General features: G+C 41.1%; 1 protein-coding gene across 1 annotated transcript in view; it reads left to right on the top strand.

Annotated features, from left to right (window-relative positions):
- The first annotated feature begins 1,415 nt into the window (after window positions 1-1,415).
- The window catches only part of LOC126199522 (TNF receptor-associated factor 3), a 327,738-nt gene continuing 306,708 nt past the window's right edge, over window positions 1,416-22,445 (top strand). The window contains exon 1 of the mRNA XM_049936443.1: window positions 1,416-1,772. The gene's annotated coding sequence lies outside the window, so the exon portion shown is untranslated. The remainder of the gene's footprint in view (window positions 1,773-22,445) is intronic.

Genomic DNA, 22,445 nt, shown 5'->3' with positions numbered 1-22,445 from the left:
AACCTAATTTTGCTGGCCTTTTTTACCGAGCTAACCCCAGTGAGAGTGCCCCTGGCACTGGGTTGGCCGATGCGGCAGTTCTATACTAGTCTTTATTCCTATTTCTAATCCAACAACTAGTCGATCTCTATCTCTACTGTCGTGATAGGTGCGTTGTCAAGTCCGGTGATGATGTACAACGGCCCCTCCTAATCCAAAAACATAGCGGATTCCAGCCGTGAGGTGGCTGGCCAAGTCCATGTCCCGGCGGAACAGCAAAGGTCTACGGAGTCTAAGTCTGGTGTTGTTTATTCTTCTAATTGTTTCTTAAGTATTCTCTTTGGACTTTACTTGAACTGGAAGTAGTTAATTCCATAAATTATCTGAGAGTACGCATTAGGAGTGATTTAAAATGGAATGATCATATAAAGTTGATCATCGGTAAAGCAGATGCCAGACTGAGATTCATTGGAAGAATCCTAAGGAAATGCAATCCGGAAACAAAGGAGTAGGTTACAGTACACTTGTTCGCCTACTGCTTGAATACTGCTCAGCAGTGTGGGATCCGTACCAGATAGGGTTGGTAGAAGAGAGAGAGAAGATCCAACCGAGAGCAGCGCGCTTCGTTACAGGATCATTTAGTAATCGTGAAAGCGCTACGGAGATGGTAGATAAACTCCAATGGAAGACTCTGCAGGAGAGACGCTCAGTAGCTCGGTACAGGCTTTTGTTGAAGTAACGAGAACATACCTACACCGAGGAGTCAAGCAGTATATTGCTCCCTCCTATGTATATCTCGCGAAGAGACCATGAGGATAAAATCAGAGAGATTAGAGCGCACACAGAGGCATACCGACATTCCTTATTTCCACGAACTATACGAGACTGGAATAACCATCAGGTAGCTTGCGGAGTATGGATGTAGAAAAAAAAATCTCATCTGATAGTTTGTTCAAGACATTAAATGTGTCCTCTTGCCTGAGCAGATGGTGCGTGTCGCTGTTGGGTAATTGTTCTCTAAATTGTTGTACAACATCGTCGAAGAGGGGGCACTCATACACCACATGGTCTGGAGTGACTTGTTGTTAGCTGGGTATGTTGCTGGTTAAACGACTCTGATTCTTTGATGAGATTAAAATTAGAACGTCATCTAATCGTATGTGTAGCGGATCGCGGATAATTTTTTGACTGGTTCCCTGTGTAGTGCGTGGACACTGCAGCGAGAGACACACACCAGCGTACCGGTAGTGACAGAGGCGCACTTCCGGTGTCGCGCATCGCACAGTGTTTCGCTCTGCCGCGGGCCCGGCTGTCCTTGGCGCGCTGTCGGATGAGCGCGCGGGATCGGCGGCAGCAGCAGCAGCAGCAGCATCAGCAGTGCGGCCCCGCTGCGCCGCTGTCCGACAACAAATCGCCCGCTCCGCCTCGATCACCTGGCAGCCAATCGGCCCGCAGCCCGCTATCACCAGCTCGGCTGCCGCCGGGCCGTGCAGGCTATCAACGACTCGCGGACCACCAGTGCAGCCAGCAATTGCCGCCCATCTGTGCCTTCTTTCACTGTAGTGAAACTTATGGCAGCGTTCGTGTTACGCTCAGGTGTGTTGCGCGGATAAGACCCGCAAACAGCTGCTCTCGGTTCGTCTGGCGGATACGTGTGTCGTTTTTCTCCGTAGACGTCTTATTTTGACTCCGAGGTCCACCGACTGGCAATTAAAACTGCACTGAAGTGTCATATCAGGACAACTCCCAAACGCGACTTCTGCCTCCAAGTTTGGTAAAGGATTCAACTGCAGGTATGAACGCTTTTACTATCGCAAGACTCATTTTAATACTAATGTTACTTCCATGGGTAGAAATGCTTTTGTCGTCTCGACTGAGTAGCATGTAGCTCGATTTCAAGACTGCCCCAGACAAATGTAACTGCTTCAATTTTAGGTGAGGTGTGTAAATGAAAACCACTAGGAGCGATTTATCGCTTGCGTGTTAAAAGCACAAACTCACGTAGAATGTCTGCTATCATCCAGAATGAATCTTCCACGCCAAGCACAGTGTCTACCGCTCTTTATTGCTAACATATAACAGCAAGGAGCTTGACCTGCATTCTGGCTTGAACCCTTGGAAGGTAGGGAAAGGTACTGAAAGGTTTCATTTTAAACGTAGCCCGTAGTTCCTATCTACGTAGGCAGTAATAACACTGCACACTGCCAGCAGTGATATTGGTTCGAGTCCGGAGAAAGTAAAGTTGCTGTATATGATACATGATCCTTGCATGAAATTTTTCAACGAGTCTTATTTGTTAACCTGTCTTAATCCAGCAATCAAGTGCACAAACAATCCACAGAGGGCCAGTAACTAGTGTTCCTAGTGGTTCAGGAGGCTGTGTACGGAGGTAGTGAGTGTGACAGTCATATGTTAAAGACTGGGTAAAATTTCCACTAAGCCAGAAGGAATAGGGAGGAATAACCGTATGTTAAAGTACACGAGGATTCTTGACAACAACTTACAGTGCTTGATGAAGTTTAAATATTAAACTGACATTATATTTTTACACTTCCTCTTATAAACTCATGGTATGCCTGGAGAAGGACGCGAGGTGCCCCTGGAGGGCCTTCTCTTTCTTTGAGACTGATATCTGCGATGCATGATGTCTTTCTTATAGCGTCTCCTAATGTAGTTTGCTAAATATTTATGTGAAGTTCTCGTTGAGGCTAAACAATCCCTGACTACTACAGCACCTGCATATTCCATTTATTTTACCCCGCGTTTCATTCACGGCCGAATTACATTCCCTCAAGATCCATTCAAAGAATCTAAGTGCTTTTCTCAACAGCAGAGATTCGCCTCGAAATAAACCCTCTGTAATTTGTATGGAGTCGACTGAATGTTGGTATGCCGTTTAGTAACAGACAAACGCAAAAGAAAGCCTATAAGAACATGGAGTTTTATCTTTGACCAGCAGTATCAAAACAGTGATTAATCGTTGCAGCTCGTTATCTGTTTAAAATATCTGAGAGTAAAGTTTTGACGTCATAAGGTGAATCATGCCGTCAGCATTGCATTGGGTAAGCAAATGATACAGTGGGGCAATTCTGTAAATATATGAGAAATGCCTTAAGAAAAGCGAACGCCAATCCGATTTATGTTTGAAGTTTAAGTAATTCACTGTAAGTAACATCACATTGAAGGTGGTATCCGTTTCCCTTCTTTAATCTGATTACGCAGCCTGTTGTAGGAATATTCCTAATCACGATGCAACTTAGTTTTTTTAAGTACATATGGGAGATGCCTTACATTAAGTACAAAGAAACATTCTATGGCGGAGGAAGAACACTTCGACCAACTGCTGAGTATTGATCGTCTCTCTCTCTTTCTCTCTCTCTGTCCTGGTCTTTTCAAACTGGCCGATGAAGAGAAAAAGTCAATGATGCAAGATGAGCCCGAATATTTGTTGGGTTTGCTTAGCAGATTCGAATAACCACACAGGAAATTCGCTATAAGACAACTAGCTCGGCGAGGAAAACTGTAATCTCAAAATTCACCTCACAGACTAACTGAAAAGTTCATCAAGGAATACTGTTTACACATCACAAAAGGTGATATGGATGAATGGTATGGTGAATGCGGATGTGTACAGATTATCATGTATATTGTTCGACGCTTGCTCCATAAGCAGAAAGAGGTGCCAGTGAAGACTGCAAGAGATAACCGCATGTACTGCGTGGCAGCAGGTGAAATGTGTCTGTGTACGTATATGGCTGTAGCACTTTGTCAAAGACTGTGTATCTAAAGGTAGGTGTTGTGCAGATGGAGACTATTTTGTGTATTCTGTTACATGTCCGCTTATGACTGTCTCACATATGTATCGAAAACGCCTTCTAACACAAAATTGTTTTTATTGTATCTGGAGCTCTACATACTCATTTCTAACAAAAAGCCATTGATGGTAAAGTTCTTACTTGCATTGACATATGCTTGAAATACGTCCGAGAAACTAAACAAATTGTTAATCAACAAGCATCTGACGTAGCGATATTTTCATTCTCGACTTACATGCAACATAATTCTAGCGCTGGGCACTGATTCATTTCGTGCTCAACAAGATCGTCTTTCTCAGCACACCGACTCGCTCTGAGTTTGCGGGGTTTGGCAATCAGCAACCCCAGGACAATCAATAGCAACAACAGATCGCATTAATGCAATTAGATCTAAATTTCTGGTGGGTCACGCAATGTACTCAGATAACTGATACGAGTGGTTCACAATTCATTCATTTCTCGTGGTTGTGACTGATAAGTTCTCAGCCATTCGCAACCAAACCTAGGCGGTTCATCTTGTAGAGCCAATGGTAAGGCTCTTGATAGCTATCAGAATAAAACAAGTGTCTGCGGGTGTTACTTCTTCTAAGTTCCGACCAACATCCCGGCACTGTTGTTTCTGGTTTGAAGTCGTACTGCCCGTATCCATTAAAACCTTGTATATTTTCATCTGAAGAGCATTTAGGATAATCATAAGACCGACTGTTAACGGATATTGAAAATTTCTGCAGATATACTGATTATGTGGCTATAGCTTCTGAATAAAAGATCCAAACACATTGTTTACACAATGGTGCTGATTCACGCCGCATCCTCTTCATGTAGCTCACCGACTACATCAATCATTCGTGTAGTTCACTTTTTAAGGGTGATGATGATACAAACCCATGAGTCCATCTGTTTCTGCTGCGTTTTGCTTAAAACCAACACAATGCTGATTTAGAATCTGAAGATAGATTAGCACAGTTTGTAAGCGCCCAACCTTAGTGTCTTTCCTGAATAACAAATCGGCAAAATGAACAGTATACGAGATATGAAGAAAGAGTGTGCAAACCGAATCAGGAATTATGGCAAGCAATCGAATTAGGTTTCCGTATAACTCATCCCCTTCATATTCGAAGAAACTGCAGATTTTTTTTTACCATACTTCTCAACCAAGTAGCTAACCTTTATTTCCGCAACCTGTAAGAAGAATTTCAGCTAGCACACATTTAACGTCCGCCTGCAAATGCAAGTAGCGACATACTCTTCGACAATGGTTATCTGGATAGTCGCAGGACAGAAATTCACCACTGAACACCGAAGCACACGAGAAAGACAGGCCGTGGCGCGTACGTCACAACACCCAACACTATAGATCTTAAAGAGTCCCAGCAGCTGTCTCCGGCGGAAGGCGAGTAACTATTCCATACGGTTATCAACCGCACGTTTAAATGCATGTAAGTTCTCGATAGCAAACTATAAAATTAAGACCTATAGTGGATACTTTTTCAGTTAAATACTAATTTCCTGTGGGCCCTGCAAGGAGCCGAGCTTCGCGAAGTGTGGCAGGCAAGCCTGTTAGTGTGACGTCAGAAGATCCTTGCAGAGCCCTTGTATCTCGTTGGTCCTGCTGAATACAGTTCGACGTCATTTATCTGCAGTCCATGTCTCGTGGTCACAACAGAACTCCAAAGGCAGTCGTCCTCTGTGTTGTGGTGTTAGCGGCAACCTGCACACGGGACGGTAATTCTCTGGTCCTGCTGCTGCTTGTCTCCAGATAATTTCTCTCAGATTCACAAATATCAAATCTCCTTTCCTAAAAACTCAACTGCTCGCTACAGTGCCCTCAATAAAAATACCTCAGTGCTGCACAGCTGACAGGCGAGCAAGCGAACCACAAATAAACTTAAACACAGAGTCAAGGAGTTGATTTACCACTCGAACAGCGCACTCATTCATCTTTGACCCTGTACAGTAAAGGTGAATTATTTACAATGGCAGAAGCCATAAAAAATACCTTACATTATCCCCTGACTCCCAAAAAAATATCGTACGGTTTATCTTGGCCGCCGTAAGGCAAGGAAATGAAATGTGTTAAAAAATTACAAATAAGGGACAATAAGCTTCTATCATAAATAACATTACAAGTGCTAGACTTAAGGTTATAAAATGTACAAGAGAATGCTCTGATTTCTGTTTCACATATGAAGATTGTCTCTGTACAGTGCGGAAGCACGCACACTGTTTGCCGAGTTCTGTGCGTTATCGGTAAACGTTGCATTACTTATAACCATCGAAGATTTTGTCTCATATCACTAGTCCTGAGGCTACTGCGCAGTTCAGTTGAAGGTAAAATGTGGCATCACTTAGCACTAACAAAGATAATGTTTAATGTCTCTTGTTATTAATCCTGTGGCTAAGAAATTGAATGCAACTAGCGCAACATTGACACAGTTCTTGATGAATAGATGAAATTGATCAGAAGTATACTCAGTAAGGGATATTAATTGTCCATCATTGACAACACCCTGAAGTTTGGTAGTAAATGTAGTGTGAAATATGAGCAGACTCAGCGAAGTAATTTTCATCTGACAACTCAAATGTCCTTTCGAATCTCGTAGGTAGCTTCCTACTCAGTACTACAATTCCCTTTACGTGTGTGCAAAAATTAATGAAATCCCTGAAAAATTCATTGAATTTTTGTTTTCTACAATACATTAAAAAAGTCTGAACTGTACACGCAGAATTGTCCTTTAATAAAAGACCTACAAATTTATAATAAACTAACAAAAACGTGAAGTTTTCATATATAGTAAAAATATAACCTTATTTTTACCAAATATGTGAAGTAGAACAAGACCGTTGAATAAAAATGTAAGATGAAGCTAATGCACAAAACACGAATGTTTGTAGATTACAATAATCAGTGTGATCAGACTACGTTTATAAACACAAAGAATTATGCAAATATTTTGTGCAAGATATAAAAGTATAACTTAGCAACAGAAAAGTAAACAATAGTGACAAATGGGCATGAAAATGTAGATGAAAATCTAGTGTGTACCATGTAAAGGAAAAGAAATGGAACTGACTGCACATCAAAGTCAAAGCCTCAGTCAGTCTAGGTGATATTTTATCCTTGTGTCGTATACTACTCTAATGTAATGATCAACTTGCTAACATCTGTATTCTGTGCATACTTCTTGAATTTATATTTTCGGTGAAATCTTGTACTTTTCTCATAACATATTTTATCTCAGTTTACCTGCCAACAACATCATATTCACATATTAGCACTTTTCATGTTAATTTACCTGCAAAAAACATCATATTAAAACTTCTTTGAAACGTTTCGTTATGATATTATCGTAACCACATAATGTAGTCATTATTCAACATGCCTATACTCATTGTATTTTCACATTTTTTCCAACATTTTCTTCAGTCATAGTATATGTATGCAATTTTATTCTACCTGCCTGCTCACATAGTTTGCGACTTCCATTTCCCTGTACTTATTCTCTCTCATTCTAGGTGCACTTGCACTACTCTCGATTTACTTTCTTCCTTTACTCAATTTGCATGTCTGTTATTAATGATAACATTTACCTACGTTATAACCTCTAAAAGTAAATGCTTATCCTAAACAAGCTCTCCTAAAACTATATGCGCCACAGTACATACATATTCACAAAAATATTTCATCAAAAAAGCAATGCAGAAAAATCCTTTATCATACACATATAAACATGAACAACGTTTCATCATAAAGGCAATGCGGCAGCTGGCCAGTGTGGCGGAGCGGTACTAGGCGCTTCAGTCTGGAATCGCGCTACTGCTACGGTCGCAGGTTCGAATCCTGCCTCGGGCATGGATGTGTGTGATGTCCTTAGGTTAGTTAGGTTTGAGTAGTTCTAAGTTCTAGGGGACTGATGACCTCAGATGTTCTCCCATAGTGCTCAGAGACATTTGAACCATTTTTGAGCAATGCTGCAAAGTATCTTACTTTACACATAAGCAGCAAAAAATTCTTATCGGAAACCAGTAAATAAAGAGAATTACGCATTCTTAACCTAAGACAAATCAGATACAAAAACTTTAATCATAAAAGTAATGCAGCAACTAAAGCTCAGTGTGTCACCACAAAAGTACAATATACCAGTGTCACAGCATGCCAATAAGAAGTCGGAGTTAATAGGTATGTTGCTGGGCCAATAATTGTGTAATACAAAAGTTCACATAAGGCAATAGCTATGTTAAGCAACAATCATATTGTGCAACAGAATTATATACATTTCCCAACATTACGCTAATCCATGGCATGAAAATTATTTTAATAAGTACTAACAATATAAAGAAGAGAAAGAATTATAGGTTGGTACCACATTTTATTATAATAGTCATTTTACCACGAAAAGTACACATCTGTCTCAATCAGTAGTCTTCTCATTCATGTTTCCCATCTCTGACTGGTGTCTTCATACAACAATAAAAAACTTTTTAGTCAACAATGCATTCCCATTCGCAAATACGTGTCACAAATATGGAATACATACACCACAGCTAAATTAGTTTCAGTATGTATCGTCGTATGTGTCATAAGCTGAGCAGTAGGCATAAAGGTGTGTAGTTTGTTACAAAAGAAGAATGTACATACCTCAACAGGATAACGGTCTCCTACGTCATGTACAGCGAAGTAAAAAAAACACAAAACATCATAAAGAATATAATATGTCAGAAATTAGTGTCATACAAATAATGATGCAAGATAATTTGCAAGACGATCTTACCTGAGAAAAATACAAAAATTACTGTTGTACAAATGGTTTGATATGTTATATGATGTAGTCCTTAACTTTTTTTTGTACGTATACTGCATTGTGATGTGCTAGTCGACGAATTCTCTAAGATCCATTGCAAACCGGGAAAAATTTAAGATTTAGATGCTTACTTTTGTGTAACGAAGGATAGGGTTTCACAAGTACTTTCTAACCAATGTATAGCCTTTACACATTTACCTTAGCATATCGCTACGTCTTACTTCGCTCTACAGCTTTTTTGATGTTACTGATTGCTACATCTGTTACCTCTTTGTGACACAGTTTGCGTGAGTTAGGAAATGATACAAGCTCTCTGTTTCAGTCTGGTGGTTGTTCATTGTTAAGTACAAGTAAGGGAGGTAATAAAGTAGAATCACGTGGCAATTCGTCAAAAATGCTGATGTGTATGTACCTACCACAGTTCCGATGATGTTGGTGACAGTATATTCTGAAAAATGTATTGATTTCTTGTGTCAGGCGTTCAGAAGGATTAGCGCTTGTCAATAGAGACATACGAATATGGGTCTAATGTTTTGATTTTTGGGAGTTCTTGTCCAGATGCCTGACTGAAACAGAAGAGCACTGTCTGAAATTACCACGTCAACATGTCCTACTTCACACAGAAATACTTTAAAAAAGCATGTGATACAGTTTTCCCAGTGTCTCTCCATGAGAGACTGAGTGAGACAAATTTAGATGTAGCTCCATGGCAACAAAAACACATGAAAACCCATTCTGAGTTCACACGAGACGGTCTAGAAAATCTACAGCTGCTAATCTTTTCACTTCGTAGGAGCGATGGAAAATTGAGGTGCACGATGTGTTACAGTAGATGGCTTTGATCTCTGACCAAACTTGCATACAGTACAAATTTTCTCTTTCTCTTTTCCACGTCACTGAAGTAACAGGCTGTGCGGAGTTCTCTGAAACACTTACATCATCCTAAATCAGTGTAACTGAAATGAGTATATCAAACGAGTTTATTTATAAAATCATCAGGAACCTGTAAGACCCAAAGTATATCTTTGATTGTGCATCGCTTAAAGAGAATGTTCTTGTGTGCAAGGTACACTCTCTTATCTCCATGTTTGTTTTGTTCTGCCACATATTTTTCAGGTTTCTCCAGAGGGATTCTTATCCTGTACTTATACAATATCTTTTCAAGAGGAAGAAAAAATATTGCTAAAGGCAACTTACTGTACACTCAGTATACTGAAGTTATGCTCACGATTCGTTTCTATATTACGTTTTCCTAAGCCAATATGTGCACGAAATAAAGTGTCAGCAAAAACATTTTGCGAGCCAGGAATATGAACTACGGTTAAACGGAATTCTTGAAGATACAATGTCCATCGTGTTAATCTGTCAGGAATCTATTCTCAAGACATTAGAAATTGTACTGCTCGATGGTCTACATGGACCTTAGTTGTTTTGTCAAATAAGAAAAAAGTTAATCTGGAAAATTCCCTAAATGACTGCTAGAACTTCTAGAAATCTGGGAAATGCCCAAAAGATCGCTAGACCTTCTAGTTTCTTGTTTCTTTCTGAATTCGTTAGAGCACTGCTACTGGAAGCTCAATTCTTTTGTACAGTATTACAATTTTACTTAAATTCCTCGAATAGATGACCACCTAACTCAATCGTTGACGAATTTGGTGCCAAACAAAACTTACACGACAGGTCTGGGAGTGCCAGAATTGGGGCACTCAGAAGTGCGTCCCTTAAACTTAGAAACTCTGTTGCACCTGTTCATACCCATGCCATATTATGTTTTTATCTATAAGGGAACAAAGTTCTGGGATGGCAAGAATGACCATACTGAAGAAGCAGCGATAAAAGTTTATTGAAGCAAAAAAGCTACGAATTTGTCTTTTGGGGATAGGAACTGAAACGGCTCTGACTGTCGCAAGTTTTTCGGACTCAGGCTCTATGTCTCCAGACGAGACGATATGTCTTACAAGGGAACCTCCCCATCGCACCCCCCTCAGATTTAGATATAGGTTGGCACAGTTGATAGGCCTTGTAAAACTGAACACAGATCAATCGAGAAAACAGGAAGAAGTTGTTTGGAACTATGGGAAAAATAAGCAAAATATACAAACTGAGTAGTCCATGTGTAAGATAGGCAACATCAAGAATGCTTTAAGCTCAGGAGCGCCGTGTTCCCGTGGTTAGCGTGAGCAGCTGCGGAACGAGAGGTCCTTGGATGAAGTCTTCCCTCGAGTGAAAAATTTACTTTCTTTATTTTCTCAAAGTTATGATCTGTCCGTTCGTTCATTGACGTCTCTGTTCACTGTAATACGTTTAGTGTCTGTGTTTTGCGACCGCACCGCAAAACCGTGGATTAGTAGACGGAAGGACGTGCCTCTCCAATGGGAACCGAAAACATTTGATCGCAAGGTCATAGGTCAACCGATTCCTCCACAGGAAAGCACGTCTCATATATCTTATACGACACTGGTGACGGCATGTGCGACCCATGACAGGAATATGTTGTCGACCCACCTAACTTGTACATTCTTCTACCTTGCCCGATTTAGGTTTTCTTGTGGATGTGATAATCACTCCAAAAAAGTGATGAAACCATAAGAGTTTGTGCGCTGTAGTCGACTGACGTCGTGTTTTTCGATGTTTCTTTAGGTGTAGCGTCCCCAAACTACGGCGCAGTTACCTCGCATCGGACGGACGGACGGACGGACAGATAATAACTGTCTGAAAACCAAAAATTAAACTTTTCAGTCGAGGGAAGACTTGAAGCAAGGACCTCTCGTTCCGCAGCTGCTCGCGCTAACCACGTGACCACGGCGCTTCTGAGCTGACATTATCCTTCATGTTGCCTATCTTGCGCATGGACAACTCAGTTCCACACAACTTCTTCCTGTTTTCTCGATTGATCTGTGTTCAGTTTTTCAAGGCCTATCCACTATGCCAACTTATAACCAAATCTGAGGGTGGTGCGATGGGGAGGTTCTCTTGTTAGAAAAATTACTCTGATGAGGCTAAATTTAGATTTTTACAGATTGGTAGTACTTCCATGTTCTCCAAAAGTCTTCAGCAAATTACTAAAATATGGTTATGTTTTGACCAAGCTTTTCCTGCTGTGACAGGATGTTATCAACATACGAAGTAATGTATCGCTTCAGATATTCAGGTAAGATGGAATTTAAACTGTGAATGAAGGTGGCAGAAGATATGCTGAGACCAAACCAAAATTTGGAGAACTGACAGCATAACCCAAAACACCGAAATTCAGTATATTTTATACACTCTGGGCGCAGCTCTATTAGTTAGAAATTTGCTGTCAAGTTGACTGAAGATAGATCTTCTACGCCATAAATATTGTGAAGTAGTTAATCCAGGGTGAGGTCTGTCAATTTAAGGTAAGATAATGGTGTTAATTTATCTTGGATCTAATATGAGTTTGATTGATCCATTTTTTCTCTACTACACGCAGTGGGTTATTGTATGAACTAAATGCTGTAGATCAGACTAAATTTCAGCTTTCATTTTCTCTCTGCTGTATGCGGAAATAACATATAGTTTAACACAAAGTTGGTTTTTATTTCGAAGTGTGATGTATGCTGAAAACTATTTATAGTTCCTGTGTAATGAGTAAAAATAACTGAGTGTGAATTAAAGCTCCACTTTGTATGTTTTCTCTTAAATCAAACTGTGTTTTCTGATTAACGTCATCGCAAGAGGTATGTACACAGTTCAGGTGAAAAATGTGTTGCATGGTCTGTCAAAAAGCATAGGCCAATCTCCTACTCATATTGTCTTGAGATCCAGAATAATTGACTTGCCTTCAGCTTCTAAGATTACCTCAGCATCATTAAAGTTTAAACATGCTTTGTGTTCATTTAAAAAATCTACTTCCAATATCAGTTCTGTGGTCCGAAGCGGAACACCTAAGGAACTCATTACAAATTTATGGCCTTGACATGTGAAATACAAACAAGTTTGATGTCTTACATCAACGCTTTTTCCTGAAACAGCACCTTGTAGTTTGATTTTGCGTAAAGATAATGTAGGACAGGCTGCAGTTTCATTAATCACTGATACGGGGCTACCTGAGATAAGAACAGCCGAGAAAGTGTTGTAGCCTAATGAAACATCTACCACTGGATGTGCGAGAGCACTCTTTGTGTTGTCTAACTTCAGTAACAAAGTATCTCTTATGTCTTCGAGACGTATGAAATTTAATGTTACAGCAGCGATGTTTTCAGTCCTGCCTATATTGTCATCAGCTGCTGTCATTGCGAGTCCTTGCTGTGTGTTATTTACAGGCCGTTGGAAGTTGGCCGGGTTAGACAGTCTCACTTCAGCTATCCCAAAGTGTCGCAGCGGGCTTGAACTACTAGCACTTTTCCAATGTTGACTATGTTATTGTCTGTTACTATTTTGATAACCTTTCCCATTTTGATGACTGATTCTGTAATAACTGTTTCTGCATGAGTTCTATTGGCTTTATCTGTCAGAACTGTATCCGTTATAAGACGCGTTGTAGTTGTTCTGATTACTGTGATAGTGTCTGTGCTCGGTTTCAGAGTGTTCTATCGATTACCATGATCATGATGGTTACTATGGAAATGGCTTCTGTAACGTGATCGTGTCAGCGTGTGTCATACAGATGATACCTGTTTTATCGTCTGCAATTGTCTCTGTGACAACAAGTTTAGCGGAAGCGTTGGTCATTTCTACGATCGGGCGCCGGAAATGAATGCCACGAGTCACGATTTCTATGGTGCTTTCTAGTAATATAGTTATTGGTATCTAGTGCCAGTTCTTGGAGAAAACCTTAGAAAGCATCTAGGTCGTCCTTCCCTCTTCCTGTTAATATCACGTGACGCATATATGAAGGCAGTTTTGTTAAGCAAATGCGTATCAACTCAGACGGACTGTAAGCGATTGTAAGATATTGATTCATACACAACATCTCCTCAAAATAACTGACTGGGCCAGAAAACTCGGACACACCAAAATTTTTCATCATGATTATACTACGCTTACTCGATCATGAGCAGCTTGCGACCAGTACACAGACAGGAAAGCATAGTAAAAATGAGCTTCGCCTCGACAATCTGTGGTTACAGACAACATCCCCATGGCTGGCTCGTTTTCGAGATATCAGCAGTTTCATTCCAGTTTGTGGCCTAAAGGCTAATTTATAGCAGGGGAAAGGAAATTTAGTCAACCAGGCTTGGGGGTGGATGCCGTTGCTAAAATTTTGAAAACTTTTGAATTTGCGAACAGTGGGAAAATGCTTGTAATCGGAAATGTCGTTTCGGTAAAAGCTGGAATGTCCTCTGCTGCGCTTAATTAGCAGATCATTATCAAGTCTTGGTGAAAAATATTATTCCCTAGGAAAGGCACTAAGATCCCACAAACTGGTAGTTTCATCACAAGTTTCAGAACGTGGGTGTGAGTTTGAGAGCGTGGAAAATGGTACAGGGTGTGTGACATCAGCAATATTGTCTATGTTTGTGGACAGGTTTGCCATTTTGTAATCAAATGTTCTACATTTTTGCTGAGGTACGAAGTTGTAAAGTGCAATGCACACGCGATAAAATATTCAAAACTTTACTAAGAATAATGGAGGTGGTATTACTTGAAAGAAAATCGGTCTTGAGAAACTGAAAGTCAGACTCTAATTATTGACAAAACCGACTGTGCAATATAAGGAGAATACCCTAATAATTACTAAATCCACTCAATAAAAAATTACTGACCTTTACACTAATTGCATTGTGCCATAATGTGAAAAAGATCAAATTAACACTAATTATGAATATTGTTAGTTATTTGAGGGACAAAGATTTCCTTTAGTTAATGGTTCTGTCAAACAAACATCCCATTCTGGCACATGGATTGATTACGTTGAAAAATTCCTCCAAAAACCTACTCAAACAGTAGAATCAATAACATATGTGTACAAATAATTTTTCAACTCCTGTAAAAACTAACTGCTCCTTACTATGCTACAAATAAGAATGTTCCAGAGCTGCACCATTGACAGACAAATGAGCGAATCACAGATAAAGAGTCAAGGATCTTATTCACTACTCGCCCAGCTCGCTCATTCCTCTTTGACCCAGTACAGTAAAGGTGAATTATTTTCAACAGCAGAAAACATATGAAAACCTTACAAACTTTGTACGCTGCTCACGTCCCTTCCATACTCTACAAGGCTCCGTAACAAGGCTAATACACTCTGGTGGTCTTTCCAAAAGTCACAGATGATTACAAACTCTGTCATTCTGTGTATGTGTAAGAAGCATAGACTTCCGCAAGGGGCAACAAGAGGGTGCAAGAACAGGAAGTCGCATCTGCTATACCATCCACAAACTAGATTCTAATAAACCTATTGTTTCCCCTCTAATCAAGAATCCTGGTATACTGCTACGCCTTTATAATCATGTTCCAACACACTCAATATCCTATCCCAAGGCAGCTTCAACAGAATCTCTCTCCCAGACAACGAAATCCACTGCAGTATTTAGGCATCCTACAGGCTGTAGTTTTTTCCCCGTATTTCCACTCACATCAAGCCTCCCTCCTCTCCTCCCTCTCCACTTCACTCTCCCCCTTCCTCTCCACCCACCTGTCCACCCACCAAACTCATCCTTACTATCCGTTTTACCCAATGTCCACATTCCCACGTACCCTCTTTCTACAGATAGTACGCAGCGGTTTATATATTTATACCTACAACCATCCTAACGTTTACTTTCTGCACAACTTCTTTCCCAGCACAAGTCCTACAACTCTTAAGTGGACGTACAGTGCTTCTTATTAGCGAATTTCGTCGTTTCATTTTAAAATCTTTAAATGTCTGTTTTGTATTTTTATCTTTACTTGTCAGATATTTTATTTCCTTTCTAAACTTTAAATGAATAAAATCACACACACATATTTAATCATCTCTACATTATACAGGCTGTATGAAAAAGAACTTAACAGCTTTGAAAATTCGTACAAATTTGTCCGTACAACTTATAGACTTAGTCTTGGTGCCATCTTGAACAAAAATAAATCAAGTTTTGACTCACATTGTACACTAGCTCAGAATCGCGCCGCCGCAAGCGTGAGCGGCAGTTGCAGCAAATATAGATGCCTTTACCGGTCCCCGGCGTGATCGCTTTGTGTTTTGGTTCGCAGAGTCAACGTCTGCAAAAACTAAAGAAACTAACTTCCGTACTGAGTATGGTAAAGATCCTCTCATTAGGCCTACTATTTATGTGTGACATGAGCTTTTTTTTATTGAAACTGGATGTTTGATAAGATATAATATATCATAAGGTCGTCCAAATGCGCCTAACGACGTCGTAGAGCAAATGAGAAAAAGCTGTGTGGACGCTCCTACAAAATTAACCCGGCATGCTTCTCGAGAGCCAGGCGTCCCACCCATGACTGTCTGACATGTGTTATGAAAACACTTGCATCCCAAGCCATACAAGGTGACATGGAGAAAGAGCTAAATAATACTTATATGACTTTGCATAAAAAGTTGATAATGATTTCATTGGAATGATTATGTTTGATGAGAAGTCGACTTTCCTCTACAGTAGTAAAGTTAATGAGAACAATTGTAGGATCCGAGAGAGGGAAAATCGACGAAAATCGTTGGAACATGAACGTGATAGCCCAAATTTAAATGTGTTTTGTGCACTGAGCATCAGCAAAGTTTACAGGCCTTTCTTTTTCCAAAAGAAAACTATCAATGAGATAGTGTACTTAGATATGCTAGAATTATTTTAATCCATCAGACTAACGATGATGTCGTGAACACAGCGTACAGTGTACTGAAGAAGACGTAATACCACTACCACCCTCTTTCTTCATTGTGCGGGATTTCCTAACTGCAGTTTGCAGGCCTCTGGATGGGCTGAAGAGCACCAATTGCAGGGCTCTGTCATTCACCGAAACTGACATCTCTTGACTTTTTTTGTGGGGGGGGGGGGGGGGGGAATTCACCCATAATATTGTGTTTCTTCCACTCTTCTCAACTTCTCTCTGCCAGACATCAGAGCTAGAGTCTATCTCACAAATGAACAAGTCATGACTGATATGCTGCAGCGTCTTTGACAAGAAGACGACTTCAGATGGGATGTATGCCACATATCGAATGGAAGTCACACTGACACTGTTTAGGTACAATGTAGAAAACATGAAGTATTTTGTTATAAAATGACTCTAAATCCACGTATGAAAGTCAAATGAATAAATCAACATTAGTTTCTAAAGTTGTAAATCCAGCTTTTTTAACACCCTTCATTTTAAAACTATTTTTCTTTTCATTTTGCATCCACAACTATGTTCTGTCATTTATTTCTTTTCTGTAAATGCTCTTGGCTGAAGAGTGGGATATTGTACCACATAAAGCTCACCCCTCTGTCCCTCACAAGCGCACTTTATTTGGTTCAATTATCTCCTTTACGTTTTAAAGGGTTCGGATAGCATGAACGTGATCTGCGCCTGCGTTTAACACTTACTCGCACATATTGTGGAATTGGATGAATGCTGAAAATCAGAATCAGTTGTTTTTAACTTCCATCACCCAATTCGCGTGATTTACGTTGCACATCGAATGTTGTGCATGGACGTTCGTTCGCTGAGGAGGCGGCATTTTCTTAACTGTTGCACTCTACAAGAGAACTGGCACGTTTGTCATACACAGCCTTCCACTTCCATTACAGTTATATGCGCTCATCTGGAATCTGAAACACATTCTTTTTTCTTTTCATTAGAGAGTTATTGTGTATTTCTAGAAATGATTGTCTGCGACTGTACTACACGGACACAGCGCTACTGAGCTCGTTGGTAAACGTTGTGGCTTTAGCAATCACTGTAGAACATGAGTTTCCATGTCGTTGGCGCGAATTTGGTCTCGGCAGTGCCTTGCCGTCAATGTGGGTGAAATCACTTTCAGCACGTTGCCGAATTTGAGTCTACAACCTTTCCTCCATCGCTTGCTCGTACAACGTTTTCATTAGCTACATACAGGGATCGTTCCAACACCCTGGCGCAACAATTCCGGCCAAAAGTCGCCGCATTAAACAAACATGGTTACAGTACGCCACCAGAAACTCGTCCATAATCCGCTCAAGGAGAGCCTCCCTTCTGCTGCTGCACTACTTTGTCGTAGCAGTATTTTACCTTTCCTCTAGGAGAGAGGGGAAGAAAGATGTCCTGTCCACTAGTTGAAGCCTTCATAAATTCTACAGTTTATGGTGTGGAACACAGCGCAACATGAATACATAGCGTTACGAATTCTACACTCGTATTGGCACAACTGTCCAATAACGTGTCAAACTCGTAGTGGTCGAAATTTTATAAATATTAAATTAAATTGCACTGGAGTGCTGTAATTGCAAACTGAATAAAAGAACGCCTAATGCAAGAATGAAAAGATATTAGTCATTAATATTTATCTGCAGAAACAAAATGTCTTTGGACCACTGTTATTGAGTTTTAAGGATTTCATTTATTAATAAGAAAAGGAAATAACAGTTTTACCCATTATCAATTACAAAGTTCTCATCGTCGTTATTAGTGTGTTTTAGAATATGGTTGCTATGAGAAGGGAACTAGTAGGCACACACAGATGAGTGAGAGTGCTGGAGTGCTTCTTACCTTGAAGTGGTCGTTCTCTATCCGGGAACGCTGACGGCGCTGTGGTCGGTTTGGAGCTTCTTATAACAGCGTGGAGGGATTGTGGAAAGGGGGGGGGCGTGGGGGTGGGTGGCTTGGAGTCGTGCTGCAGACAGCTTTGGCCTCATCTCCCTCGTGGGCTGGCGGCGTGTGTGTGGCGGGCGGTGCCTGGTTTCGCTGCTACAGGCGCTGGATGTCCAGTTCATCACCCACCAGCAAGTATCGCTGTTGTGGTCGTGGTCACAAGTGTCCCTCTAAGGTGCCCTCTTTGCGTTCTCCAGAGCTATGTACCTGGACATGTCCACACATTCGACTGAGTGGCTCATAAACTTCTTCTGTACAATCAAATTATCAAATGGTTCAAATGGTTCAAATCACTATGTGACTTAACATCAAAGGTCATCAATCCCCTAGACTCAGAACTAATTAAACCTAACTAACCTAAGGACATCACACACATCCATTCCCGAGGCAGGATTCGAATCTGCAACCGTAGCAGCAGCGCGGTTCCGGACTGAAGCGCCTAGAACTGCTTACCACAGCGGCCGGCTCAAATTACCGCTATGATGCTTGTACCGTCCACAAACACTTAATTCTCATGATGAGGAAGAAGGGCCACATGAAAGCCTTACTGTTGGTGGAATTCCTTCACTCGGGAAGCTCCACGTCACCACCTAACGATAGATATTCTATGTCTCATTCAGTTGTTACCGCCAGCTCCTTCTCTTCTAAACTCTCCTTCGACTTCAGCGCGATCACTCCCACACCTTCTCTCGGCGAGATAGCACATTTAGACGCCAAAAACGTTTTTTATAGCAAGCATTCTGTCACTTAGCAAACTAACCATTGCTCATTTCACATTTGGGTCTCGCGTCTTTGGGGGCATCAAACTGGAACGGGGATGGCCAGGCTGCTATCCTCAGGTCCATTACAGAGTTGAGAGGCGATGACTATATTCGTTCAATTCTAAGCTGTAAAGAGTAGCTTCCGCTGGTTAACTTGAGAGTTGTTTTGAAGGGTTTGAATAACGGACGTGTGTTACTTTCACACAAACAATACACTGAAAGTCGTTTTCAAAATACTTTTTGATCATTTTTTATCATGCCTGTTGATCAGCAGATAATATATAAATCCATTACCATGATAGGATGTGAAGGTTTGTAAACAAGCAATATTATAGATGGTATCAATGTTCAATAAACATTTTTTGTTTTTATTCTGTTTTTCATGTTTGACAAGTTTTAATCAGTGTCATTCTGTGGTAATTTTTGTAGTTTGTTTAACATTGTTTCTTCATTCAATCTCATGTTTTTCTTCTGTCCGACATTTTTAATTTTCAGAGTGACTTTAATATTTGCGTTTAGGAACAAAATTTACTTTGGCCAATATTTTCTCATATTAACAGAATTTTCCGTCGGTTCTTGGTAGAACAACATTATAATAAATGAAAAGAACCAGTTTGCTTTTGTTCTACAATATTACTTTTATTGTTAACCGATTTTCGGCTTACAAGGCCATCTTCAGACATTTACTGAGTATTATCACCAAAGAAGGTAAATGTTAGCAGACAACATTGGAAGAGAAGTAACACATCTAGACTAATGTAGAAACATACACATACACAAAATAGGAATAGCATTTCTACATAACAGTTTCTATTAATAAACAAAACTAATATGTTATGTAGGCATGCTATTCCTATTTTCTGCTAAAGGTTTTCCTGTCTACTCCATTGTTAGTCATGTATAGTTCATTTTTTTCTTTTTCGTTGCAAAGATGTTACTTACTGTATGTTTCTACATCAGTCTAGATGTGTTACTTCTCTTCCAAAGTTGTCTGCTAACATTTACCTTCTTTGGTGATAATACTCAGTAAATGTCTGAAGATGGCCCTGTAAGCCGAAAACCAGTTAACAATAAAAGTAATGAAGTAGAACAAAAGCAAACTGGTGCTTTTCATTTATTATAATATTTTCTCATTTTATTTCACTATTGGATGCGTAAGCTGGATTTGGTAACATGAATCTGTTATTGCAGACCATTAAAAAAAATGTAACATCCATTTTTGCATTAATATATGAAGAGATTTTTGCATGTACCAGTGAAATATACTTCCCTTTAAGTAGCCCATGTAATGTAGGAGTGGCAGTCAAATAAAAACAGAGGCGATGCACTTGTCCCATTCAAAAGTAGTCGCTACGCACGTTAAGACATTTATCTCATTGGAGAAGAGCTGATAAATTCCTGTTTCGCAGAACGCCGTCAGCCGCTGGCCCATGCGCAATCGCATCCACTGCTGAAAGCTCTTGTCCGACTGAAACCGCGGTTCACGCATGTATTTCTTAGGTCACCAAAGATGTGAAAATCGCACGGTAGAAGATCGGGGCTGTACGGAGAACAATGCAGTGTATAAAAAGCGAAGCTGTTCAGACAAGTGCTGCTAAGAGCATGATGACATTCTTCGGCTTTAGGGCCCTCTTCTCGTCGAGGTCGCAGAGCGCGGAAACACAATCAATGCACAACGTCACGACGACACTTTGCAGAAACTGCGACACTCAATAAAGTCTAAACCCCCAGAGATACTGTCTGACGGACTCATCTCGTTGATCGATGACGCCTGCCTCCGGGAATGCCAACCAGATGAAGTCTACGTTTCGGCGATTTGCTTTGGAAACACTGCTACATTATATATACAGCTTTTTTTATTCGGTTGTAGAGTTCCTAACTCAACGAATGCATGTTTTTTCGTCTCTACCAAACAAAAGATACTTCTGTGATTAAGTCACGCAGCAGGAGGAGGGACGATGTCTTGTGCGGATTAAGGACGAATGCTGGCAGTGTACTGTAGCATTGTCTGTTTAATGTTGCGACCTTAGACCGGAATCGGCATGCAACGTGTTTAAACGATCCCTTTGTGGCTCATGAAGCGCTATACCAGAAAGCGGTAGGGGACAGCTTTTAGAGCCGATTTCGGTAACATTCTGCAGAGTTTCTCATCCACCTTGATTGCAGGTAGTACCAATATGAAATTAGCGCTAAGCGCCGGCCAGTGTGGCCGAGCGGTTCTAGGCGCTTCAGTCTGGAACCGCGCGACCGCTACGGTCGCAGGTTCGAATCCTTCCTCGGGCATGGATGTGTGTGATGTCCTTAGGTTAGTTAGGTTTAAGTAGTTCTACGTTTTAGGGGACTAATGACCTCAGAAGTTAAGTCCCATAGTTCTCAGAGCCATTTGAACCAATAAGCAGCTGGAGTATCCAGCAGTGGAATATCCCATCAGGATTTGTAATCAGAACATTACGATTTACTTCAGGGCCATACATCATTATATCAGTGCAATGAAAGTTAAATGGAAGTTTGTGCGTGAAATACACTCCAGGAAATTGAAATAAGAACACCGTGAATTCATTGTCCCAGGAAGGGGAAACTTTATTGACACATTCCTGGGGTCAGATACATCACATGATCACACTGACAGAACCACAGGCACATAGACACAGGCAACAGAGCTTGCACGATGTCGGCACTAGTACAGTGTATATCCACCTTTCGCAGCAATGCAGGCTGCTATTCTTCCATGGAGACGATCGTAGAGATGCTGGATGTAGTCCTGTGGAACGGCTTGCCATGCCATTTCCCCCTGGCGCCTCAGTTGGACCAGCGTTCGTGCTGGACGTGCAGACCGCGTGAGACGACGCTTCATCCAGTCCCAAACATGCTCAATGGGGGACAGATCCGGAGATCTTGCTGGCCAGGGTAGTTGACTTACACCTTCTAGAGCACGTTGGGTGGCACGGGATACATGCGGACGTGCATTGTCCTGTTGGAACAGCAAGTTCCCTTGCCGGTCTAGGAATGGTTGAACGATGGGTTCGATGACGGTTTGGATGTACCGTGCACTATTCAGTGTCCCCTCGACGATCACCAGTGGTGTACGGCCAGTGTAGGAGATCGCTCCCCACACCATGGTGCCGGGTGTTGGCCCTGTGTGCCTCGGTCGTATGCAGTCCTGATTGTGGCGCTCACCTGCACGGCGCCAAACACACATACGACCATCATTGGCACCAAGGCAGAAGCGACTCTCATCGCTGAAGACGACACGTCTCCATTCGTCCCTCCATTCACGCCTGTCGCGACACCACTGGAGGCGGGCTGCACGATGTTGGGGCGTGAGCGGAAGATGGCCTAACGGTGTGCGGGAC

This window comes from Schistocerca nitens, chromosome 8 (assembly GCF_023898315.1).
Source record: "Schistocerca nitens isolate TAMUIC-IGC-003100 chromosome 8, iqSchNite1.1, whole genome shotgun sequence".
Lineage (NCBI taxonomy): Eukaryota > Metazoa > Arthropoda > Insecta > Orthoptera > Acrididae > Schistocerca > Schistocerca nitens.
This window is presented reverse-complemented; position numbering and strand designations above follow the sequence as displayed.